Source organism: Adiantum capillus-veneris, chromosome 16 (genome assembly GCF_014529385.1).
Source record: "Adiantum capillus-veneris isolate H3 chromosome 16, ASM1452938v2, whole genome shotgun sequence".
In the NCBI taxonomy this organism is placed as follows: Eukaryota; Viridiplantae; Streptophyta; class Polypodiopsida; order Polypodiales; family Pteridaceae; genus Adiantum; species Adiantum capillus-veneris.
The window spans coordinates 117,354,663-117,382,217 of NC_140946.1; the positions used below are offsets into that span (position 1 = coordinate 117,354,663).

At 41.7% G+C, this 27,555-nt stretch overlaps 2 pseudogenes; both read left to right on the forward strand.

The window, feature by feature from the left end:
- The first annotated feature begins 10,308 nt into the window (after positions 1–10,308).
- On the forward strand, positions 10,309–10,851 carry LOC147439719 (uncharacterized; annotated as a pseudogene).
- Positions 10,852–11,633: 782 nt separating this feature from the next.
- On the forward strand, positions 11,634–12,043 carry LOC147439720 (uncharacterized; annotated as a pseudogene).
- Positions 12,044–27,555: the final 15,512 nt, after the last annotated feature.

Sequence of the window (27,555 nt, forward strand, 5' to 3'; positions counted from 1 at the left end):
TGTTCTTCACGGATCATCAAGCTCTTTTGTACCTAGTAAATAAACCGTGACAACACACCAGAGACTGAAACAGTTAGGGGTTTATTGGCCAACTATGTATGTGGACACACATTCCTATGTTACCAGTTGTACAGTATGTAGTGCCAAACGACCAGTGGACCACGCAACTTTGTTTCAAGTAAACATAGCACCTGCATGGAGTCAATATATCATTGAGTTCTTAACCACCAAGACGTTCCCTGAGAACATCACAAGAGCACAGGAAAAAGCTATAGAGCTGGAAGATCGTGACTTTCAGTTAATTGGAAATCAACTCTATAAGCGGGGGAAGGACAATCAACTTAGAATCTGTGCAAGTGAAAGCAAATACCTGCTAATTCTAGAACATGCACATAGCGGAATAAGTGGAGGCCATTTTTCAAGCGATAAGACGGCAAACTTGTCTTAACAGCAGGAATTTGGTGGACTACAGTGCACATGGATGCCGAAGAGTTTGTAAAGCGTTGTGATGCATGTCAACGCACAAAGATACCAATAAAAAGAGACGAGATGCCATTACGGCCAATGATGGGGGCAAGAGCATTTGCAAAGTGGGGCATTGATTTTGTGGGACATATATCACTCCCTGCATATCGCACCCATACCCAATATATCATTGTGGCCACGGACTATCTCACAAAATGGGTCGAAGCCAAAGCAACACAAAAAGCTGATGCACGCACCACGGCACAATTTTTGTATGAGAATGTTTTTGTACGTTACGGGTTACCAATAGAAATTGTCAGTGACCGTGGAACACATTTTCTCAATGAAGTCATTGAATATCTGCTAGAGGAATTCATGGTCATACATAGGAAATCAGCACCATACCATCCACAGGCCAATGGGCAAGCTAAGGCCACAAATAAAACACTAAGCACGGTTCTCACCAAAATAGTGTCAGAATCAAGAACAGATTGGGATCAGCAGCTACACTCAACACTATGGACATACAGGGTAGCTTACAAAACATCAATAGGAACAACACCATACAACATGGTGTTTAGCCTAAATGCTATACTACCCATAGAGATTTTAATCCCAACTCTACGAGTAGCAACAAGCTTGGAATGGACATGGCATGAGCTCTCTTCAAGGATTAATGATCTTGAAAAGCTAGATGAACTCCGCTTACGAGCTGTCGCGTCAATCTATGCTAAAAAGAGAAGACAAAAGGAATTTTTTGACAAGCATGTGCGTACCAAAGAGTTTAAAACAGGTGATTACGTACTTGTTTATACCTTAAAACAACATGCCAAGAAACTTAAAAAGTGAGGACTGGGACCATTTGTGATTAGTGATCTATCACAAAGTGGAGCTGTCAAGCTTGCTACATTAGCAGGTGAAGAAATGCCAAACTGGATTAGTGGATGTCGACTGAGGAGGTATCATCTACCACTCACACAGGAGATGCTCCAACAAATTCATCAAGGAAAACAACGAATGAAGGAAAAAGAGAGAGTACGGGAGGAAGCTCAAGCCGAAGCACAAGAACGCATTGCAAAAAGACGGCTTCTGCGACAACAACAAAAAAGTGGAGCACCATTGCGAATCAATGCCATTCGACTGACTGAGTTGGAGGAGGAAACAGTGGAGCCAATAATTGCGGTCAAAGTGGGCAACAATCAAGTGGGATCAACAGCTTTGCTTGATTCGGGTGCTCAAGCAAATTTGATCTCTTACGGATTATACCAACAGCTCACAGTCACAGATCAACTTCATGCTACTCCTCAAGTGCTGGAAAGTAGCACATCACACCCATTGACAACATTGGGATGGACTTAATTGCATGTACAACTACATCAATATATTTATCCACACAAATTCTATGTGGTGACAGATGAAAGCACACAACACCCAATGATGCTAGGGAAACCTTGGCAAAAAGCATACAATGTGCAGATAGATTGGAAAGCAAAGGCGGTCCAAATTCAACATGAAAATGAACAACAGGTGATAGCTTTTGCTCAGCAATACCATCATGATCAACTGCAAGCCATGCAATCACTGGCAACAGAGCCAAAAACATGAATGCCATCAATGAACAACAGGAAACCCGAGACCAAATATCAGGTAAAAGACAACCATGCTAATTACAGACAGATGAGGTCACCGGCCACAATGCAAAAATCTAGGCTACCAAAACAAGGTAAACAAGTATGGATGCGGAAGGATAGAAATGCAATGGCAGAAAAACAACAATGTAACAAACGGATTCCAACAAAGCAGACGGTTCAACCCCAAACCAAGGGCATAAAACGAATGTGGATCCCAAAGAAAATGCTTAGCCATAACCCAAATGTCACTCACATTTGGATACCAAAGCAAAAGCAACTACCTACAGTACAAGCAACAATGGAAGGCCGACAGCTGCATTTCAAAAAGGAGAACCGACATATGTGGATGCCGATGAAAGACAAACCAGTGGCAAACAAGAAAGATCCAAACCATTTACAAAAATCGACATCAACAAAATACCAGTGGAAAGCCATAGCCATAAGGCTCATAGCCATTACATCCCAGCCAATTCTATCTTTAGACACAGCTACGACTCCATCAACAGTGTCGGCAAAGCAATTGCTTCTTGCCAAAAAGACAATTAAACAAAGAGCAGTAGAGTTACACCTGTTACTTGCAAAGAAAGCAGGAAACCTCGACGGAGAATGCCAATAAGCATTTTGCTTATTCCCTTCTCTTGCACAACATTAATTTTTCCATGCATTGACCGAGTATGCATAAAATAGAGCCACATTAATCGGCCAGGCATTAGCACAACTTTTTCAACCTATGCACGGCACATACTCCGAGGCGAAACCTTGTCATCCGGGAGGACTCCGGCCAGGAGGGGGGGAGGCATTCTAAAGGCACTCTCAAATGCGGAACCAATGACAGAAACAACAAAAAGGGCATGATTTTTGACTATTTTAAGGGTTTTTGTTTGATTGCGAAATTTTCTGGAGTAACCCAAGCACATATGCCCTTATACATCATGAATCTATAGGTATATGGGGCCAAACGCCAAATCAAGCCCCTAGGTGTGTATATACAAGTAGAAATAGCCATTTTTCGGGCAAAATATTGATAAAACAGAGAAATCCGGCCATAAAAATTGCATATGAGTGTATATAATGTGTTGCGGTGATGTTTGTGATTTATTATGATTTTTTGGGTTTGATTTTCTATTTTCCTTTTAATTTTGCTAATTTTTGGCAGAAAAACTTCAAAAATACAAAAAGCAAGTGAAAAACAGTCGTAATGAAAAACAAAAAATATGGTGATGATCAGTGACTATAGGACAACCTATGGTACAGTGGGGGTGCAATTATGAGACTGGAGCGGAAAGCGTGTTTTGGCCAGGTTTTGACCGAAATGCCAAATTTCTGGTAAATAGAGCAAACGGAGTCCAAATCAAGAAATTTTTGAGCCTAAACCGCATCTTACAAGAAGATAGGAACACATGTCAAATTTCATGAAAAGTGGTTCGGGGACCTCCATTATAAGAAATTTTCACCCCATTTTTAGCTCATTTTCACTATTGACTTTGTGGAGAAAGCTTCTGCCACCTAGAGCGGATCTACTTTCCAGCAGCTTCTACGACGCACACGACTACCTGACAAGCTCCAGACATGAGAGGTACGCTCACCACCTTGAGCTTTTCGCGCATGTTTGTCGTTATGTCGTGAAAACTAGCGTAGGGGTCACACACAAAGCGAGCGGTAGAGACCTGCAAGTAGAGACGGCGGCCTAACGGCTAACCCGAAAGCAACAAGACCTCATCGGCAGCTTACCCTAGTCTAGGAGACCAGTCCTGGATAGCCAAAGGCAGTGGGAAACCATCGGGAAAAACCCTAATTCCCAGAAACCCGCAAGAGGCCACCAAATGGGAAATTGGCGAAACGGCGACCAAATGCTACCAAAATTCATGGGTAGGAGCATCTCGACATGCTCGACAAGTCTATATGACCCTCATTTCCAAGAGGTGACCCGAAGCGGCACTAAACCTCAGAAACGGCATCAGACACATAAAGCGTCAAAATGCACTTGCGGCCAAACCGCAAGTCCGTTTGCCACCAAACTTCACGAGCGGCTTTCCTAGACCATCAACAACCAAGTCCTATGGTGGAAGACCACCACAAATCATCAAAGGTATATAAACGCAACCACGGGTGCTTCTAGAGCGACAAATTTCCAAATTGAGCTCCGGTGAAGCCAAAGTCGACAAAAACCATACGGCAAGGATCCCCAAGGGATCGGGAAGCTATGGAGACCAACATCGAGAAATTTCATCACCAAAAAGCACTCCAAAAGTCAGAAAACGGCTCGGAGGCTCTAAAGTCCACACAGGGAGTTATACTCTATCCATTTGACTTTTTTGTTGAAATTAGGCTCAAAAGGGACTTAGAGGGGCAAAGGGCAAGCACTGGGAGCACTAGCACTGAAAAAATCACCAATAGACATCCTACGTTGTCTCAAGGGCACTTTTTGGCACAAACCTCAACAATTTTTGTCATGCACATGTTCTGAATAACATTTACAAGCCATACACCAAGTTTCATCACATTTGGACCAGATTTGACCTCATATGCATGGAAAAACACAAAGTTAGGGCATAGAGGCAATAATGGGCCATTGACCTACCAAATCTTGTCTAAATCTCATGAAACTTGCACAACACACTCACATACACATCAGCAAACAATCTGTGTGGTCAGGGAGAAAAAAGGATGAAATAGACATCCTACGCGTAGGATGTCTAATGGACCTTTTTGGCATGGAAGGGATGTTTTATCATTCTAGATCTAATTACCTCATCATCAAGAGCCCATATGACAAGTTTGAAGCCATTCTAATCACTTTTGACCCCCAACATCTTCAAGATACACTTTTTGAGCCCAAAAACACCTCACAAAGCCTTACAAGCATCAAATCTTGTCCAAATTCAAATCCAAGAACAGGGCCATGTTCCATAGGCCAAGGACAACCCACAAAACAAGTTTCATGCAATTATGATGAAAAAGACATCCTACGCGTAGGATGTCTCCAGCATAAATTTAGCCTTCTGTGCAAGGAATGACATCATGGGAGCCAATACCATGGTGCATTGAGCCCATATACCAATTTTGAACCCATTTGGACATCAATTGCTACCTATGATGGACATTAAACCCAAAATGTAACCTGTAGCCTGAATAAGCCCCAAAAATCCACTTTTTGATATCCGAATTCAACTCCAAGCATATAGCCATGTTCCATGAGCTTTACACTACCTGCATGTCAAGTATGAACCAATTCTGATGAAAAAGACATCCTACGCGTAGGATGTCTAAATGGAAATTTTTGGCCAGATTTGCACTGTGAGCACATGCACAGCTTCACAAGTTCCTTTTAAGCTATAATTTCAATTTTCAAGTCATTTGGATAAGTAAAACTCAGTTTCGCAGCTAATATGGAAAAAATGCTAACTTTGGATTACTGAGTGCAACAGGATCTATGGCAGCCTCGAAGTCACCAACAAAGAAGAAAAGAATGACAATCAAAGATTATCTGGACGAGGTGGAACCCTTTGTCATTCCAGAAGGAACATTAAAGCCCACCAACACCTGGATTCAAGAGGATCTGTTAGAGTCCAATGACCTAAAGATCTACCAGGGAGTGTTCAAAGACAATGAAGGCAATGTAATAGAGATGCCAATGCTGCCAAGAGAGCTCAATGAATTTGTACGAAGCAAAATGGCTGGCATCCTATACTTCTGTGGCCTCTTAGTGCACATGTGGAAGTACTGGTTGTACAACTGGCACATAATTGCCACTTTTGGGGACGTTTACTTGGGCAATGACAAAAGGCACCCCAAAGATAATCAACTATGCGGCATACATACATGACAGCTTGGTAAAGATGGGCAACAAAAAGCCAATCTACATAGTGCCAGGAGAACTGATAGCCAAGGTGGTTTATGCAGCACTACACGCTAAAGGAAGGTGGCCTGACCCACCATCTCAGAATGATTGGCTAAGGGTAAAAGAAGACAAGGAAGATGAGCCACAAAGAGCACCAAGGGTGGCTACGAGATTGAAGAGACGGTTAGATCCAGTTGAAGAGGAGCAACCTGAGCAGAAGAAAGGAAAGAAGGAGTCTGCTCAAGTGCTGGCAAAGAAACCAGGTCTCAAAAAGCGGCAAGACTCGAGAGGCTGATGGAGAGTTACCGAGCAGAAAGATCCCTCAAGGGTGATTTAAACGAACTCTGGAAGCCATCTCTCGAGTCTATGTCCGGATCATCCAGAAGAGTGCAGAGGGACCGCTTCGAAGATTATATCAAGAATTTCGAGATTCTTGATGCTGCAGCGGAAAACATTCCCCATGTCTCTTTCACCAAGGAGGAAGTGGAGCAGATAAGGCAGACATTGCCAGATGAACAAGAAAGCCAAGAAAGCGAAAGAAAAACGAAAGCAGACAGGGACTTAAAGGGCAAACCGGTAGCTTTACCAGATAGCCCTAAACCCAGCCCACAACCATCTCCACCGCCCTCACCACCTCCTAGCAGCCCTCCACCAGAAGACAAGGAGGCTGAGGACAAACAAGAAGAAAGGAAAGCTGAGGAGCAAGAGCAAAGGCAAGAACCTGAGCCAAAGGAAGAGGCCAAGCCTGAGTCTGAGCAAAAAGGATTAGATGAGGCCTATTATGCATTTTTGGACCTGCTAGCTGCAGGCTATACAAAGGAAGAAGCCGCCACAGTCGCATTCGACTTGGCGAGAACAGGGAATAAAGATCAGATGCAAGGCATCCGACTAGTGGAACTTAAAGAAATTGCTACAGACACTGTAGACCTGCACCCGCCCTCCAATGACTGGGACGTGGTGATGACAAAGCTAGCCGGATTGCGAGCACAATCCATGGCTTCAGAGGAAGAAATGACGACTCTCAAAGCCACTAAAGAACAGATCAAAAAGGAAGTGGATTCTCTGCAAGCACAAAGCCAAAGGCAAAAAGAGAGAGAAGATAACCTGCAGGCCAGCTTGGCAATGGCTCTACAAAACTGCCAAGCAATGGAAGAAGCAAATGAGGCAGCAACAAAAAGAATACAAGCAGCTGAAGAAGAGTGTCTGCAGCTCAGCAAGTCATTGCGAGATGCTGAAAAAGAACGAGATAATCTGACACTACAGCTGGCAGAAGAAACAAAAGAAGTAGAGGCCATGAGAAATGCCAAGGAAAAGGCAAAGATAGAACAAGAAGCAAGCCTAGATGAAGTCCTTGAGCTCAAGGACCGATTAAAATTCAAAGATCAAACCATCTAGAGGCTGCGAGCATCACCTGCTAGAGTTAGAGCTACGAGCTCGACTCAAATCATTTTCGAGAGTCAAATATATGAAGAGAAAATGCATGAACTTCAGAAGGAGCTGACTCTCAAGAAAAAGCAAAGGTTAATGATGGTTGAAGGGTCTATCGCAATGCAAACAAGAATGGAGGACAGCCAAAAAGTCCTACAAGAAGAAGTGGAGAGCATAAAAATAAAGCTCGTGGAGGCGAAAAGAGTAAACGATGAACTTAATGACCTCCTCGTGAATATGGGCGGAGAAGCTGAAGCGAAAAAGCAGACACTCCTCAGGCAAATTGAGGAGTTGAAAGGCCAGCAACAAGCAGAGGCAGAAAGCTCAGGTCCAGTCGCCAATGAGGGCATCGACCTCGAAAATGTGGCAGATCCTGTGGACATACCCATGCAAGAGGAAAGCATAGCAGGATCCTCTCAAGAGCCGCAGGATCTAACACAAGAAGAGGAGGAAAAATTGTGTAAGGCAATAGAGGCAGAGCTAAGAGAAAGCACAAAGGAAGCCTTGGAATGGGAGCAGAGGGTCTTCAAATCTATGACAATTCAGAAGATCGACGCCAGCAATCTCAGGCGCGAGCGGCTTCAACCCTCTCTCCCATATCCATTGCTGAAGTATGAAGCAGCAACAGTAAACAGGCGAATCAGAGAAGATCCAACGGTACCTCTCTACAATGCAGACACCTCGAGGCCAGAATGAGTTAAGCTCATAGAGGATTCTCAGCCAAAGTGGAAAAAGGCTTGGCTTACCAAGTACCCACAATACCTAATCCACTTGGTAGAGGCACCTAAACATATCAGAGACAACCTCATCTTTTGTCCTCTACCAAGGGTTAGGACGTGGAAGGCACAAGAAATTTTGCAAAGAAGCCAACCCACTTGGCTGAATTACCCAAAGTTGCCGGGCGTGAAGGCAGGTGAGAGAATAAGTGTCCAATACATGGTGAAAACCCTAACAAGCGCCATAAAATTGTTCACTGGCTCACCTGACCTTACATGCATTATGATGAGAAAAATCTGCAGAACCATCCTAACAGTGTTCAAGACCTTCAAGCCAGGCCAGGTGACCGACAGTATATTCTTCTTCCAAGATACATACCGATGTGATTACGATCTGTCAGGTCAGCCTTCCACGGAGGTGATACATGCGCTGTACCAAAGAATCATGTTTCTACCATCCTATCACCTCCAGGATTTTGAAGAAGCATTCTATACGGGGTTCTTCACCATGAATACAGATATCTTTGGCCCGACAATGCTGAACCTACATGCAAGGTACGAATCACTGCTAAAGATGCGGGAAACGATAAGATGAAGCAGTTGATCGAGGCCATGTCGGGGACGACATGAACAAGGAGGGGGGGGATGTTAGAAGCTGGACACACCCCACGGCATCTAACTACTCAGCGGACTATTATCTTTGTAATTATTCATTCATTGAGGAAAACCCGATCTTTCACCTTGTAAATATTGGGACTTACAGAAGTTTCCGGATTGTATCCCAGTTTTGATAGTTAGATTGAGTAGATGGTTGATTTTGGAACTTTAGGGTTTGAGAAGTTGTAAGGTATATACCACTTTTTGACCTTAATGAGAAAAACCTTTTGTCATTTTAAAAAACAAGTTTGAAGTCTGTGAGTGAGCGTAATGTGTACAAGAGAGAGAGAGAGAGAGAGAGAGAGAGAGAGAGAGAGAGAGAGAGAGAGAGAGAGAGAGCTTCGTCTTGATGCTATGAGTGCTACGGTGGTCGGAATCGAGTGCGGAGGAGTGCAGTGTGTTGCCCCCGACTAGAGCTATGCGCCGATACCAACATTGTGCGCGTACGGTTTGGCTTTGTGAGCTCCTTCTACGAGCTTCATCGGTTGTTTGGGTGAGCATACGTTGTCCGATTTTGCATTGCAGCATATCCACGCGTTCACATTGAGTAGAACTACACATTAGGCACTTTAGATTTCGGAAACGAAGACCTACAGATTTCGGCCAGACATCCTATGTGTTTCTGCACCGGGTGTTTTGGGTCGTGATTTTGGTTCATAGACCTTAGGGAGAGCGGCCTATTGGTATTAGTAGGGTCTCCTTCAATTTCTATGGTGTTTCGAGATTGTTTGATGGGTGTTCGGCTCTAGAAAGCGTTGTAGGAAGTTTCCTCTTTTGCACTCTTGAAGGCTGTGACTTAGACAATTGGTAGAGACCTCTGTAGGAATTAGTTAGGAGTTGGTCGAGAGTGTAGGTTGACACCTTATGCTTGCTTCCACGCGCCTGCGGGTCGAGCTTCGTCTTTAGCTGACATTACATGTTAGGTGAGTTCTCGTTGTGCTGACGTCCATCGCGGTGTATCCGTCCAACAAGTACAAACAAGGTGCTAGTGAGAATTCTAAAAAAGATTGTCTTATAAAATAGAGAGGATTGGGATGACAAATTGGATTCAGCTTTATGGTCGTTTCGTACAGCATATAAGGTTGCCATAGGGATGACACCTTTCAGATTGGTTTATGAAATTAAGGCTGTTGTTCCCATGGAGTATGTGATTCCAAGTCTAAGATTGGTAGTTCAACATAGGCTGAGTCCTGAGGATTCTATGTTGCATAGACAAAGGGAGTTGTTGAAGTTGGAAGAGGATCAGATTCATAGTGCATATGCAGCGGATATTGGACAAAAGAGATGACAAGCTTGGATGGCAAGGCAGGTTAAGTTCAAATTTTTTGAGAAGGGTGATTAGGTGATGTTGTACAATTCCAAGTTGGGACCACACCCAAGTTGGGTGTGGTCCCAACTTTAGAAGGGTGATTAGGTGATGTTGTACAATTCCAAGTTGGGACCACACCCAAAAAAATTGAAGTTAAGATACTTTGGGCCTTATCAAATTGTAGAAGAATTAGGCCAAGGAACATTCAGATTGAGGGATGTTTTTGGTACACCTATTGTGAAACCGGTTAATGGTTTTCAAATGAAGAAATTTTATGGCAAGGTTCTTGAGACTCCGAGATGATGGTAAACAAGGCTGAGGAAATTGGAGTGAAATGGGTACAACCAGTGTTGGAGTTCAAGGCGGATTCTTTGGGGAGCATAGACGGCCATACAGTGTCCAGCAGTGGGTTCAGGTTGCAGAAGGTGGTCGGATTTTGTTTTGACAAAAGTGCGGTATTGGAAAACATCCACAACGAAATTGCCTTGGATGGTATTGTCCAGGGGTTCTGTCATCGAGGAGGTCACCAATTTACGACGCGGAATTTTTTTAAGAGAGATTCCCTTGAAGTGAGTGGTCCAATCACACATGTGTGGGGAATTAACACGCACTTTCAGAATAAGGACCATCATGGGGTGGTCAGCGCCCGATTTGAGGTGAAAGGCCACACTCATTTTGCATGCATGTATCCCGTGTTCGTCGTCAAAAGGAGCTTTACCACTGTGCGTGCGTTTCCTATCGCCTGCGACGCCATGTCTTTTGAAAGCTTCAAAAAATCTGCAGCATCTAAATAGTAGGAGCTAGGTGAGGAAGAGATGACGCAGACCCGATCAATGAAGATGGCCATGGAGGAGCTGTTACGCCCCCGCAGAGAAAGTATTCAGAGCGTGGAGGACATTGAAGGGGCAAAATCCGGTGGAGATGATGCTGTGGAGGAGATGGAGGTCGATGAGACGTTTGACGTTCATGATCGTGATACTGAGGTACGGCTGCGCCGGGTTGGCCTTTATGAGTATGCATGCTTACCATGGGCTCTTTGGGAGAAGAATGAATTTGTAGAGTCGCAGCTTTGCCACCTTAGGGAAAATGCTGGCTGTATCATGGAGGGAAAGGATATTTCCCCAAAGTTGGTGGCCGAGGTTTCAAGGTTGCTCACAATCCTTTTACAAGGCAAAGAAAGTGACAGATGCGGTGATGAGGTCCGAATTTGGGAAACCAGAAGGCAGTAGGGCTTATTATATGGTGCGAAATTGTGGCAAACTCCGCAGTACTCACTTATTTGGTATTTGGATAGGGTTTGTTTGTTGGAAAAAACCGCATATATGTCCAAAGAGGCGTTTGCTCCAATTCATCATGCAGAGCGAGGGCAGAAGGTGGATTGGGCATCCTTCATTTTTGACAGGGTGCAGCTTTCAAAACTAAGAGATAAAAGGAGGTCACCGTCTGTTTCCAAGGTAGCTCCTTATTTGCAGGCAATTTTCTCCTATGTGCTGCAGGTACCTCTCACACCCACACCACCGAGCTTTGTTAAGAGTCAAGATGTGCAGAGTTTGGGTGAAGCAAAGCATCGGAAGTTGGATTGGGATATGCCTAGTGGAGACAGGCTTAAATCTGCATTGGGCCAAGGAAGTAAGTAAGCAGCTGGCACAGATGAAAAGATGCAGTCATCAGGGAAGGTCACTCTTTTTCCTTCTAAGACAGGATTGCAAAAGGTCGACACCAAGAGTCGTACCATAACTCTGTTGCCACGAAAATTTCACGAGGGTTCAGAGGAACAAACCCCGCTGACACAGGCCTTTAAAACAACCCCTTTTGCTAAACCTGCAAGTGTTAAAGTGGATGGGGTGTTCTCAGTTCAAGATGATGTTCAGAGTTTGTCGGACTTGAATCGGTTTATCTGCAATCAGGAGGCTATATCCTCACCCTCGAGATGCAAAAGGCAGAGGGGGAACGCATTGATAGCTTGGAGTGTGAAGTCGGTCAGCTGCATAGCTGAGTGGATGAAGTATTGAAGGAGAAGACATTATTACAAGAGGAGTTAGCTCGGGTTAGCACGGATATGCGTAATCGGATTTCTGAGATGGCAGGAACTGCACAAGGGTTTCAGATATGGGCTGATGGGCTTAAGGAGGCCACAAAGAAGCAATTTCATGAAGTGGAGAATAAGATTTCACATCTTATTGCATATAACAATTTCCTGATGAATAGGTTAACTCCATTGGTGGATCTGGAGAGGGCCACTTTGGATGGCCAGGGTGTCACAGGGGTTTTGATTTCTGATGCAGATGTGGATGTTTTGAAGAAAGAGGTGTTTGATTACACCAAGGAATTGTGGCACCAAGCAGCAGGGATTTTTCAAGAACACATGGCGAAGCCGATTGATAGGTAAAAGTCGTGGTTTGAAGCTGCTGGAGAGCATAAGTTCCGTGAGGTGAATGTTGCACTGGTGAGCGGAATGCAATTGGAATCCATACGCAAGCAGCTGATGGAGCAGCAGACTAGTGTTCAAAAGGGACCACAAGCTGTAAATGTGCAGGAACAACATGAGGGTAGCATGGAGACAGTAGCAGAGGGTTCACTTCTTGTGGTTGAGGTGGATGCAGAATCGTTGGCAGTACAGTTACCTGTGGTAGAGGATGTAATTATTGCAGTGGAGCAGAAGCAAGGACTGGATGCATAAAATCAAAGTGGCTGAACATGGATCAAGGGATCATGGGTCCGAGGTCAGCCTATGGATCAAGCCACTGGTCTGTGCCAAGTGTTAAGGCTACACCTCGGCGGAGTAGGATTTTGACTTTAAAAGTGACTATGTAATGAACCTTAATATGGGGTGTGTCTTTTGGGATCTTAAGTGTAGGGATGTTTTATTTATGTCAAGAAGTGTTTGGCAATAGGCAGTTTTTAAGTTACGATGATGAAGAAGATGTAATGGCAGATTCCTGCGGGATTAAGAAAAGTGACAAATGTTTGGTCAACATTGTTGTCTTTTCTCTCGTTTTGTATTCTCATCAATGTCATATTCTAAATGCATAAAGGAAGCAATGAGTCTTCTCAGAGTCTGTTTGCAAGTCGGTACTGAAGTTTGTAGCAATGGCGGAATTTTGTGAATGTCAGAGTGTTTGTCAGATTGTTTGTCAGAGTAGGATGATGTTTCAATGAGAGAGAGAAGGACAATAATACACCTTCCCTTTCAGTGGTGGTATAATTCTTTTCTGTCATGTTCAACTGTCGGCTAGCATACGAAATAGGAAAATCAATTTTCACGTCTTCTGGTTGAGCTAGTATACACCCTATGGCAAAATTGGAAGCATCTACATGTACGTGGAATATCTTATTCCAATGTGGTGCTTTCAATACTGGAGCTGAGGTGAGAGCTTGCTTAAGCTTCATGAAGGATTCTTCACACTCATCAATCCATTCAAAGTGTGTAATCAAGCTATACATGGGTTTTGCAATTATAGCGTACATGTAAATGAACCGTCTATAATATCCACAATGTCCCATGAAGGCTTGAACCCCCTTGACTATTGTTGGTCTAGGCAAATCAGTAATAACATGAATTTTATCCATATTAGTAGCTATGCCATTTTCAGACACTATATATCCAAGAATTTTTCCTCGTCTACCCATGAATGTGCACTTTTCAGGATTTAAGCAAATCCTATAAAGTCTACATTTTTCGAATACCTTTTTGAGGTGTTCAAAATGATCAGCCCGGATTGATGAATGTACGCATAGATCATCCATGTATACTTCCAAGAATTTCCTAGATATTCTTTAAAAGCATGACTCATCAATCTTTGAAATGTGGCAGGAGCATTAGTTAACCCAAAGGGCATAACTCGATGGGCAAAAATACCCCATTCCGTTGCAAAAGCAGTTATATGCTGATCTTTTGGGTCAACCAAAAGTTGATTATATCCCGAAAAGCCATCTAAGAAACTGTAAGCTTCTTTCCGTGCAACTCATTCTAACACATGCTCAATGATTGGAAGAGGAAAGTTGTCTCTAATGGTAGCTGCATTCACTTTCTTGAGGTTGACACACACTCGTAATTTTTCATTTTTCTTGGGTACAACCAAAATTGGGGACACTCAATTTGTGTGTTCAATTTCATAAATGAATTCGGCTTCTTTTAGTTTCTCAATCTCTTCTTTGATCTTCCTGGCAAATGTTTCATTGTATGTGTATGGCCTTTGTCTATTTGGTTTCGCATCGTCTCTCATGGGTATGGTATGTTGACATATTTCTGGATCAACACCCTTGAGATCCTTGTAAGACCAAGTGAAGATATCTCGGTATTCTTTTAGTAAGCTTAGTAAATCTCTTCTTCATCCTCTGTTAGGTTATTTGCAATGTAGGAAAGCCTTCCCCTGGTTCAGCCAAGTCTATCTTTTTCGCGTTCTCACGCCCTTCGTAGGACTCGCCTTGTTTTCATAGTTCTCTAACAGGTTGTTCTACTATGATTTTTCTGTCTTGGAGAGTATATTTTTTGTAATGGGATGGAACACTCATTACATCTTTACCATCCTCTTCTGTGGTTTCCATTTCGGTTGTATATATCTCCTTTAGAGATTTTTTTAACTCTTGATATTTCTTTTTTCGCTCGACTCATGTCATGGTTGGCTCCTTGTCATGTTTGTTTGGATTTACTTGAGTATCCTTCCTTGTTTTTCTCAATGCTCTCGACATTTTTGGATTTTTGTTTGAAGGATATCTGCCAGTGGTTTTGTCCTTGACACAATCATGTGCATCTATCTGCATCAGGAATTGTGTTCTACTGGAGACTGATGGCATAGGTCTTGTTTTCACGTTTCTGGTGTCTCTTTTTCGTCTATACAATTTTTGTCTTCTGGTTAGGAAAGTCAAAAAACTTTTCCTTCCCTCCTTTCAAGAGTACTTAGCTCTCACATGTTCCCGAATCTTCTGAGGTAGCTGAGTGTTCTTCTAACTCATCTGTTGCATCGTAGTAGAGGTCTGAAAAAACTTGTTGAGCTTTCATCAAGTCCTTGGGTTCTTCAATTTCATCTTCAATGTTGAGGGTTGAATTGATTTGGATAGGAATTATGTCGTAGCCATCCTCATTGCAAAATTGAGACGTATTCACACATACATCCATTGTCGCTAAAATTTGAGTCCACTCAAATGGCTCAAACAAATGTTCTGGAAAGGGTTCAGGTACATAAGCTTCGTCTATGAAATCCCTTTCTAAGGTACATTCTTCTCTTTTTAAGATTCCATTTTCTGAAGCTCCGCACATCCAAATAGGAGTCTCTTTGTTTAACCACGAAGGAAGCTTAGTTTCAGCCAAAGAGGCTGAATCAAACTCTTGTATGGGCGTTTTTAAGACATCTCTAAAAGTGTGATCTTTTAAATTAACCCTTGTTATAGATCCCACTTGCTTCAAGTACAAATAGTTGTTTCCCAATTCTTGGATAAGCTGTACCTGTCGCATGAAAGGTCTTTCCAATATGATTTCGTAATTGAGTTTCTTCCCAAAGTCTACTATGGCAAAAGTATGTTGATATTCAATCCCACAGGAATTAACTATCTCTTTTCCTAGCAATCCTAAGGGTCTTTCAATATGTCCATCAGCCAATTGCAATTTCATTTGAGTTTGTCTAATGGCTGGTTGTCCCCAGGATTCCCATACTATTTTTGTGACTATGGCTATGCCTGCCTTGCTATCCAGTATTGCCATGGTTTCAATGTCATTATATTTCACTAGAAGGGTGGTGTTTCCTTCTTTCTCTTCATAATATTCTCCAACTTTGTTCATTGGAACAAATAGAATCTCTTTGTTATCCATTTTGTGTTTCAATCTTTCCAAAAAAAGTTCGATGAGTCCCGTTATTCCCACCTTCTCTAGGGTTTTTTGTAGGTCATTCCATGAATATGGTCTGATTTTTAACAGTTCTCCCAAAGTAAGAGTACATTTGATGGGTGTAGGCATGATTGATTGAATATTGTCTATTTTCATGGTCTGTTCCTCTCGTTTTACTTGAGTGGTCTTACACACTATGGATTCATCTTCGTTATCTCCCAAGTAAGAGGGTAATGTTTTCAAGGTCAATGGTTTAGACATTCTTGAAGCTTCAGATCCGCAATCTCCGTACAGGGATTGTACATCTATGTCCATATCAAGAGGTAGGTTGTCTAATCAAACTTTCTCTATAGGAGCTGACTTTAGAGTTAGGCTCCCATCATTGATCTCTCGAACTTTTTCTCATAAGTGTCCTGGACAGTCTTCCTCTACGAATGGAATTCCGTACAAGGCATCTTCGTTGTTCGGTACTATAAGTTTTGGCTCTTTTGGTTCCAAGTGGGGTTCTACCACCACTTTGAATTTTTCTTGATTGTCTCTCACCACAAGCGCCTTAGGTTTTGCCATACTTTTAGCTTGGGTTTTTGTTTTTCCAGCAGCTCCTGCGTGATTCTTACCAAATTTTGATAAGCTTCAGGCTTAGTTGCTTCCATGTCTGGAGAAGGATAGTTTTTCCATTTGTTTTCCATATTTTGGCCTGCTTTAAGTCCTACTTGGTAGGTTTTCAAGGGTGCATTAATAGGCTCAAAAATTTTATCAACCAAAATTGATCCTCTAGATTTCACGGTTGTTTCCTTTATTTTGCTTCCAGGTTCTTTTACCTTTTCTTGGAATAGCTTTTTTGCTTTCTCCTCGATCTCGGCTCGTTGTTTCTATTTTCTCAACTCATACCTTTTGCTTCTGCTTCTTTTGGTCTTGTGAGAGGCAACTTTTGTATTCTCCGAATCATCAGAGGAGTTAAGTTTCTTTTTCTTAGCCTGGGCTCTAGTGGTTACCTTGATTGGAAAAAATGGTTCACTCTCAGATGAGCTACTAGGTATCACTTGGACTACATTTACTAATGTTTTTCCCTTGTTTAAAGGATTTTTAGGACAATCTTCTGGGAAGTGTCCTCCCTTTTTGCAACATTGTATGCAATAAGCTTCAACCGGCTTGAGGTTTTTGTCAGGCTCTGGGCATTCATTTTTCCAATGATCATCTGCACCACAGTTGTGACAGTTTCCTGTTCTTTGCTTAATCATGGGTCTTACCATAGGAGGTCTAACACCTTGATTAGCTACATAATACATTGGTGCGATATCTGGTGGAGCATAAGTCACAGGTTCCTCCATTGGCAGTGGATGTGAATTATACCAATCACCTTCTACCATGACTGTAGATGGACTAGGCTTAGCATAGGGTGTAATAGGCACTAGTGCTTGTTCATCTATGACTCCTTTTGAATGCATGTACTTTACAGGCACTGCATTATGTCCTGGATATGGAGTTTGTTGACCCAACACGGGTTGAGGTCTTTCCATACCCATTGGTGTTCTTTGAGCTGGTGCCATGTTAGGTTGGTATCTGTACATGGGCTGTCCTTGGGGCCTCATGGGCACGTACTGAACATTCCCATCATACTTTGGTCGGTAGTAGCACTCATTGGTCTCATGGTTGGTCCATTTACCCTCGATTGCACACCATTTCTACGGTCTAATTGGTTGGCCCTATTGAGGTATCCCTTGCCCTGGTCCCCTCATAGGTGTTTTTTGCATGTTATTCATCATGTCATTCATCCTTTTAAGTATGTCTTCTATGGATGAAAGTGGTGTTGCAGCAGCCGTTCCCACTTGTGTTGGTTTAGTGGATGTAGTTTTCTCACTTTGGTTATCCTTAGGGACATCTTCTTCGTTGAAAATATCACAATTGTCTCCTAAGTCAATCGCATCTGACACACACGCTTCTAGGGTTGTATGCTTCTTGCTATACAGTATAGCATGAAGTTCTTTGTTTAGCATTCCCTCTAAAAACAATGATACTAGTCATTCTTCCCCAGGTATCTCTAGCTCTCGGCATCTGGCAATGTGTTGTTTCATTCGAGTTGCACAATCCCTAACAGACTCACCTTGTTTCTGTTTAAAGATGTAGATTTGAGCTACAGTATTGTATTTGATCCCCGTTTTGGAACAAGCAGCTACAAATCCTTGAGCTAATGTGTTCAAGTCCATGATTGACCTTGGTGGAATGTTTTGGAACCATGCCAATGCTTTTCCTTTTAATGTCATTCCAAACCCCTCGAATTGAGTATGGAAATCGAATATCTGTTCTGCTCTTAGCACTTGCTTAAAGCTTGCTAAGTGGTCAAATGGATCCCCAGATCCACTGTATTTTCTGACCCATTTCTGAAAATCAGTTGGTCTGACGTGTCTATTTGGTTCAACTCCCGGTCTTCTGGTAGTTGGTCATGTTCCAAGTCCTTCAAACCAGTCTGTCGGAAATAGCGGGTCATGTAGCCCTGGACTGGCCTTAGTGTCACCCAATTTGTGCATGATGAGGTGGCTTCTGGTTCTTAACATTACTCTCAGAAGATCTCTCACGATGTTCATCTCTTGGAGTATCTGTTCCTTGACCCAAGATCCAATCCCTTATGGAATATCCTTGATATTTGGTTTGTTCCACCTCCTTAGGAGTCATCATAACAAAGTTGTTGTTATAACAATCCCTAAACAGGTAGGTTGGCAGATCTGCTGGTCCTTTTTCTTTGATCTTGAAGATATACATGATCTTCATGGGCATTAGTTGTCCTGATTTGGCATGCGAAGTCCATAGGAGATCTTTTCCGTTTCTATCCTCCCAACAATAGACTCCGACCCTAGGATTCTCAGTACTAAGCCGTTTTAAAGGCTTTAAATCAACTTGATCGTATCCCTCGAATTCTAAGGTAGGTGGTCCTTCTTTTGTGGCCATATCTTGATTTATGATATTTACTTCTAACTCCCATTTGTCTATCACGTCAGGGTTTTCGACTTGTGAATACTGAGTTCCGTTTCAATCTATATACATTTTTCCTTGTTTGTTTGCCCTTATTTCCTCTTCGAACTCAATACCATAGTCATCAATGCAAATAGTATACTCTTCGTTAGGATCCAGGTAAACCTGAGCTCCATGACGATCAGTCTTATAAAAAGAGAATATATGCTTATAACGCATTGTCGTTTCGGTTTCTGAGTGAGTCGAATAAGAAGACATTTCGGACGTTGAATCAGAAAAAGTGTCTTAGACTTCTTCTGGAATAGTGTGCAAGGAATTGCCTTGATTCACGCTTTCTTCAGTGGATACTCTACTGGAGGTTTCTCCAAATATGCCTTGATTTCCTAGTACATGACCAGATTTAAGGTTCATAAAGACTTGTGAAGCCCTTGATACAATACTTACCTTTGGATTGACTTGTCGTCAATTTCTTCCACTTGACTGGATTGCACTTTCTGTCAAGCTACTGATTCCTCATCTGCAATCTGATTCCTGTACAAATTTGATCAAGTTAGCTATTCTTTCACAAAAACAATATAATTTTTGCTAACTATTGTGATTGGTCTATGTGTATCACTTCAAATTGAGCTAATTCAGTCAGCAATTGAGATTTTCAAACTTGACTTTGGTAAAAAATCAAAAGATTAATCTGTAACCTGGAAACTGAGTGAACATGTACCAATTTGGATCCGATTGAACACAAATTTGTCCGGTGGATTTGTATTATGCTTGTCTAACACTGTACAAGTTCAAAAGTAAAAAATGATGGCTCTGTGTAGCAGTAGTAAATAATCACGATTATTTATTTTTGTCAGCTTTTTACGCTTTCTGGCTTGGCTTGCCAAGTATACAACCTGTTAAGGTCCTTGGACAAGTTTCAACAAGTTTGGACAAAACAAGTTTCATGTCCGTAGACTCTGATTTCAAGAATCTGGCTTAAGTCTCACTTTTGTGATTCAAATTTCACCAAAATTGATTTGTGAGGTCTACTTGCTATGCTTGACCTTGTGGTATGTTTAAATATTCAAGATTGTCAATTTTTGGAGCAGATGTAAATAATTACGATTGTTTACTGTAGCTAATTTTTTGCAAGTTTTTGTCCCAACCTTGACACAGATCTGTTAAGCACCTCTACTTAAGGTCTCTAGCCAAGTTTCATCAAGTTTGGACAATTTTTTGATCAAATAGTCATCAGTTTTCAGTCCGCAACCTACTTTGCTAACTTGGTCAAAAAAGTTGAAAAAATGGGACAAATATAAATAATCACGATTATTTACTTCTCTTAAATTTTTGCATCTTTTTGGTCAACTGAGCATGTACACATGTCTATCACATCAATACAAGCCTATTAATCAAATTTCATCAAGTTTGGACTATTTTTTTCCCAATTTACACTCAAGTCTTCAAAAGTCAGTACGAACTTTAGTTTTTACCCAGTTTTTTGCTAATTTGGTGATCCAAATCCAATGTGCCTTTACAAAAGTTGTTTGTACACATGCAATGAGTCACTGGTATCAACCTTGGTCAAATCTGTGCTGAAAGTAAATAATCGCGATTATTTATTTCAGGATTGAAATGAACCAATTTTTGTACTTTTTTCAAGGACAGTCATTCCATGAGTTATTTTAAGCCTATAAATCAAGTCAAAACTTAATTTGGCTTAAATTGTCAAGAAAAAGCAAATAATTTGAGTTTTGGCCAACTCTTGAAATTTTTACCCCAAAGTGTCCTTGAGCTTACCCGCTGGTTTATTCAACTTTTAAGCTTACTCTCTAGTCGGATTGAGTAGGTTGGGGTCTTTGTGCTATTTCTAGCCGTAGACCTAAAATTTTGCAACTTCAATTACAACTACAATGATTCTTTCGGAGAGAGTAATGTTCTGAAATCCACCTCGGATCCTACTTACCCTACTCCTAGGTTCTCATGCAATGGGGTTGTGGAAAGTGTTCACAAACACTCGTTTTCTTGTTTTTTATGGTTTTCTGAGCTTTGATCTTAAGACTTTTCTCGCCTATCAATCATCCTCAAAATCCTAATCTAGCTCTACAATCCTACAATCCTAAAGGCACTCGGCAAGTACAACTTACCTTCAAGCTACCTCTACACAGCAAAAGATGACAATCTTTGGTTATGCGGTTTCTAAAAGAAAGTTTTTAACTCTAGGAGATCCTAGAGGAAGTTAAAGGATAACTTCACAAGACGCTCATGTTTTTCCCTACTTTAGGTCTTCGATCCCCGGTAGTGGTGCCAAATGTGGGACGGTAGTCTAATCTCATTATCCTATCTTATTGCGGTTTTAGCGAGAACCACGATTAAATTGTCAATACATGGGATGAAGCTGACTCGACTAGTGCATAGAGGCTACAAGAGGTTGTCAATCTCTTGAAAAACAACAAACTACTCGAATCTAACTTAAGCTACACTCAAGTGACTACCAAAAGCCAATCGCTCATCGGCAAACAAATCACATCCATTACAGCATTAAATGACATCCAAACGTAGCGAAACTTCTAGGACAAGTTTATAAGACCTAAGCACACATGCTTATGGTCTCAAACCCTACTTTAGGTCAAGTGCCAAAATCGTGATTATTAACAACGGTGGATTTTTGACCTAGTCGTTTTTGACCCAGAATGCACCTATATGCTTAGCAGTGATGCCCCAATACCCCGCATATGCTTAGTTTTTTATATTTTGAAGTGTAAATTCCTACTTATGATAAAATTAGGCCACGGGTCGGTGACGCCAAAAGCTGTAAATTACTGTCGTCAATGCGTAGAGCTCTTACTTGTGACGATTGCAATGCAACAAACACGACTGCAATGTGACAACCGGGGAGGGAGTAGGAAGCGCGAGGAGAGAAGTGAGAACCGTTAGCTCATGCTGTGTTTGTGGCACCAAAGCATATGCCAAACAACAAAAACTACACATGTGCTCAATAGAAGGCTTTCTATCATGCCATGCTTCATATGAAGTAATAGACTGCAAGGCTTTGGTAGGACACCTGTTTAGTATATAAGTGGCACACATGATGCCCTCAATCCAAAAAGAATGTGGCAAAGCTTGAATTTTGACCATACATCGTGCCATTTCCATAAGTGACCTGTTTTTCCTCTCAGCAACACCATTTTGCTGAGGCGTATAAGGCACTGTACATTGGTGTTTTATCCCACGACTAGCTAGAAATCCCCCCCTTGATCCGAACGGAGGGTGCCCATAGTACATTTTGAGACATTTTCAGCCATGGCCAGAAATTGTTTGAAGCACATAAAAACTTCGAACTTCGCTTTAAGCAGAAATACCCATGCATGCCTAGAGTAATCATTAATGAAAGTCACAAAGTAAAGGTAATTTCCCAAGGGCGGAGTTTTCATGGGCCCACAAACATCACTATGTACAAGCTGCAACCTGCATGTGGCCCTAACTGAACCATCCTTTGGAAACTTAGAACACTGCATTTTACCCAAAATACAACCTTCACAAATATGTTTCACAGGTGCTTCAACAGGCGATAAAGAAGCAACCATATCAGATTTCTGCCAACGTAGCATACTGGCAAAATTCAGATGACTAAAACATGCAAGCCAAAATTTTGCATTTGAAATAGCCTTTGAATCCAAAACTGCATTTGCAAAATTCTGCCCACACTTGTCATACAAAGTGAGCTTATACAGCCCATGTCATAAAATGCCAAATGCAACAATTTCATCACCGAAATTGAGATCATGTACTGTACATCTCTCATCCATAAATTTGACTACAAGACCAAGTCTAGCAAGTGCTGATACATACAAAAGATTCGTCTTGATCCCAGGTACATAAAGTGCATCAACAAGTGTGAAAGAACTACCATTTGCAGCAGTAAGCACAATCTCTCCAACTCCTTGAACTAGATAAGAGGCATTGTTGGCACAAGTGAATGAATTCCCCTGAGGGACAGACTAGAGAGAGGTGAAAAAATCACAATGTGAGGTAATGTGCTTTGTAGCACCACTGTCAAAATACCACACATGTGAATATGCAGCAACTGACATGCAAACATCATGGACATCAGGATCATAGGTACACTCTACATTAAAAGCCCATTCTACATCAACATTAGCATTACAAGCTCCTTTCACAGAAGACTCTACAATAGCTGCATTTGTAGTGGAACGAGCATTTGCAGTGGAACCACCCTCTTTCTTCTTAGCCTCTTTGGTCGTCAACTCAGGGCACTACTTGATCAAGTGATCATTATCTTTACAATAATGGAAACACATCTTCTTTTTGCCCTTATCACCAGAATTTCCAGACGAATTGCTGCCAGCAGAAGCATTAGGAACATGTGATTTTCCACTTGTAGAAGAACCATAAGAAGTGGCTGCATTGCTGTTACCACCCTTTCTTTGAGAAGCAATAAAAGCATGTTCGACTACAAGTTGTCTAGTCTTGTTTTTTATGGAAAGTGACTCTTGCAACAACAATGTACACAATGCATCGAACTTGACATTCAAGATTTCCTTGGGTCATAAGTCTCCAAGTACTAGCAAAAGCCTGGTAAGAGTCTGGCAAGGCATCAAGAATAGTCTGCACAAGGGAACTATCTAAAATGACTTCACCTGCATTGATATCCTTGACACCAACAAGGAAAGTGTCCATATCATCTTCCTCATGCATAATCTTCGACTCCGGCTCTTGACGCAGCAATGTCCCAACAATGCAATTTTTGCCTCATTGCGGCTTGCATAAAGACCAGACAGAATATTGTTGAAGATAATGAAACAGGAAACAGAAGGAAGACAACAACTCAGAGTAGGAAGAAGATGGAGAAGGAGAAGACACAGAGCTTGTGTACGAGATCTCTGTAGTCTCTCTCTCTGTATTGGAATAATAGTGTATACAAACTCAGAGCTACAAAGCTTATATGAAACCCTAAGAGATAAGGTGTCCTTTCACACCGGATGTCCAGGGGGAAAAACCTAGTGGGAGAAAAGTGCCCCTGGTGAAGCGCGTATACACACTAACACTACTACATGTCTACAAATCCCCTCTGTAGTGATAGTGTGAATCCGTACAAGGTAGCAAATCATCATGTGTATGAGAGTAAGCCCAAAGCTTTTCGGAAAGCTTCAAACTTTTCTCGTGATAACGCCTTCGTAAATAGATCTGCAATGTTATCCTGTGTAGGACAGTAAGTTAGTGTGATCTCCCCTGCATGTAGCCTTTCCCTGACATAGTGGTAGTGAACCTCTATGTGCTTTGTTCTTGCATGAAATACTGGATTCCTTGCAACTGCCATAGCACTCTGACTGTCAGTGAAAATGGTAGTGGGTGCCTGTTGACACTCACAAAGATCTGCCAATAACCTGCGTATCCATACACAATCAACTATTGCCGTGAAAGCTGCCCTGTACTCAGCTTCACAAGTTGATGTAGCCACTATGGGTTGCTTCTTGCTTAGCCAAGATATACATGCATTTCCCAAGAAAAAACAATTGCCACTTGTGGAATGTCGTGTGTCAAAATCACCAGCCCAATCTGAATCGCTGTAACCAAGAAGCTGCATAGAACTGTGCTTTCCATACATATCCCCCCTTGGAAAGAACATGGCAAGATTAGGGGTACCTGAAAGGTAACGAAGTATGCGCTTCACAGCCTGCCAATGATGCATACCTGGGCTGTGCATAAATCTGCTTGCTTGTGAAACCCCAAATTGAATGTCTGGACGAGTGTTGCCTGCCAAATATATCAAGCAACCAACCGCTGCTGCATAAGTATGTACATCAAAAGGTTCTCCAGCATCGTGCATGCTCAACTTTGATCCAGTTTCTACGGGTGTAGAGATTGGCTTACAATTTTGCATACCAAACTTGTCCAAAATTTTATGCAAATATTTTGCCTGCAACGTGTATATGCCATCCTCTGATTGCACAAACTGAATACCCAAGTAATAATGTAGCAAACCAAGATCAGACATCTCAAAGGTTTTTCTCAAAGCATCTTTAAACGCTTCAATTTCATTTGCATTATTGCCTGTAAGAAGCATATCATCCACATAAAGTGTTAGCATAATGAGAACTCCATCTCTCTTTTTGACATACAAAGTACTTTCTGTTGGACTATTCTGAAATCCCTGGCCAATCAAATAAGTATGTATCTTCTCATACCATGCTCTTGGAGCCTGTTTGAGACCATACAAAGCTTTACGCAATCTACATACCTTTTTCTCTTGACCTTTTACAACAAAACCACTTGGTTGACTTACATAAACTTCTTCCTGCAAATCACCATTCAAAAAAGCAGTTTTGATATCCAACTGATGCACTTTCCAACCATGATGAGCAGCAATTGCAACTAGTGATCTAACTGTGGACGCACGAGAAGTAGGAGCAAAGGTTTCATCATAATCTATGCCTTTCTGTTGCGCATAGCCTTTTGCCACAAGCCTTGCTTTGTACCTGTCAACAATACCATCTTGTTTCCTTTTTACCTTAAAAACCCACTTTGTACCAATAGGCTTTTTACCTGTAGGCAAGTCCACTAGATCCCATGTATGATTCTTATGAATAGAATCAATTTCTTGCTGCATAGCATCTTTCCACTGAACACACTCTAAAGCTTGTTCAAATGAATCAGGCTCATCTGCATCACAAAGAGTGGTAAAGCAAGCCAAATCTACTTGCTCTCTGCCAAAAGTAGTACCAGCACGTGTTTTTCGTGGCAACAGTGCATCCAACTTGCTATCCTGCAAAGTTTTCTGAACCCATTTAGGCAAGGTTCTTTCTTCCCTGAGAACTTCTTGCTCTTCACGCACAATTTCCTCTACATCATGAGGTGTCACATGCTGATCAAAAGATTGATCAAGATTATCAACCTGTTGTGATTCTTGATTCTCCACAAAAGAAGGAAGCAAACCTTCAAATACATCATGTGTCTGCATATGAGGTACATCAAAAGCAACCATAGGTTGAGCAGTAGTTTCTGCAAAAATTACATCACGACTTTCAAAAATCTTGTTTGTAGCAGGATTGTAAAGTCTATAACCTTTACTTCCACTACTGTACCCCACAAATATACATTTGATTGCCTTATCATCAAGCTTCCCACGTAATTGCTGAGGGATGTGAGCATAAGCAAGACAACCAAAAACACGAAGATAACTGACTGAAAATTTTTTGTCATACCAAGCTTCATATGCAGTAATGGTCTTCAAGGCACGAGTAGGACACCTGTTCAAAACATGTGTTGCACAAGCAACTGCTTCCATCCATAGCTTATGAGGCAAACTCTTAGCCTTGAGCATACATCTAGCCGTCTCCATTAAAGACCTGTTCTTCCTTTCTGCAACACCATTCTGTTGTGGTGTGTATGGCATAGTGCATTGGTGTTTAATGCCTTTCTTTCCCAAAAAATCCTTAAATGCACCTGACATGTATTCACCTCCTCGATCGGTACAAAGAGTCTGTACTTTGTAACCTATTTCATTTTCAACCATGGCGACATAATGTTGAAAAACTGCAAACACATCTGACTTTGCTTTGAGTGGATACACCCAACAAAACCTGGAAAAGTCATCAATGAAGGTCACAAAATAAAGGCTGTTTCTTATAGATGGCGTCCTCATAGGACCACATACATCACTGTGTACAAGTTGCAACTTTCGTGTCGCTCTAACTGAACCATCCTGCGAAAATGCAAATATGTGCATCTTTCCAAGAACGCAACCTTCACATACATGTCTTGGTGGCATCTCCAATAAAGACAAATCATGCACCATATTATGACGTTGTAAAGTCATCAAACTGCCATAACCAACATGCCCAAATCTAGCATGCCACAACTCAGCATCCTGCATGGCCTAAGTCTTTGTTTCTGCAATACATACCTGAATCTGCTTTTCATAACGATCTAGCACAAATAGTCCATTTTCCAGCGTACCTGTAGTGATAGGAGAATAACCATTCTCTCGATCTCGTACAACACATCTGTCATCCTCAAAAATGACCCGAAGACCATTTTTTGCAAGAGAGGATACAGACAACAAATTCTTCTTGATCCCTGGAACATATAAGACATCTGGCAAGCATAAATCTGAACCATCTGAAATGGTAATCAAAATCTTACCAACGCCTTTGATTGGATAAGAAGCATTATTTGCACATGTCACCTTCTTTCCTGCTGGAGCTGCATCCAATGAACAAAACAAATCCTTCCTTGAAGTAATATGCCTGGATGCACCACTATCAAAGTACCAAATCATTTGTGTCTTGTCAACACTGTAAGCAAAAAGATCTGAACATACTACAAAAGCATAAGAATCCTGCACAAAGTTTGCAGACTCTTCTTTAGCTGTAGAAGAATCACCAGAAGCTGAAACAACCAAACTTGACTCTTTCTTCTTTTCTTTAGCAATTCGCTTTTTACACTCACTAATGTAGTGACCAGGTTTCTTGCAGTAGTGACATTTACCTTTCTTCTTGGACTTGTCGGAATCACCTTTAGACTTCTCTGAAGACTGTCCTGCACCAGACTTGGAGTGATGAGCACTCTCTTTACCCCTGTTTTTGTTCTGTACAACAAGAGCATGATCCATACCATCCACCTGTAAAGACTTGTTCTTACGTGATTGATCCTCCTGCAATAGCAAAGCCACTAACTCTTCAAAATGAAGAGGGTCAGGATTAGCTCGCAAA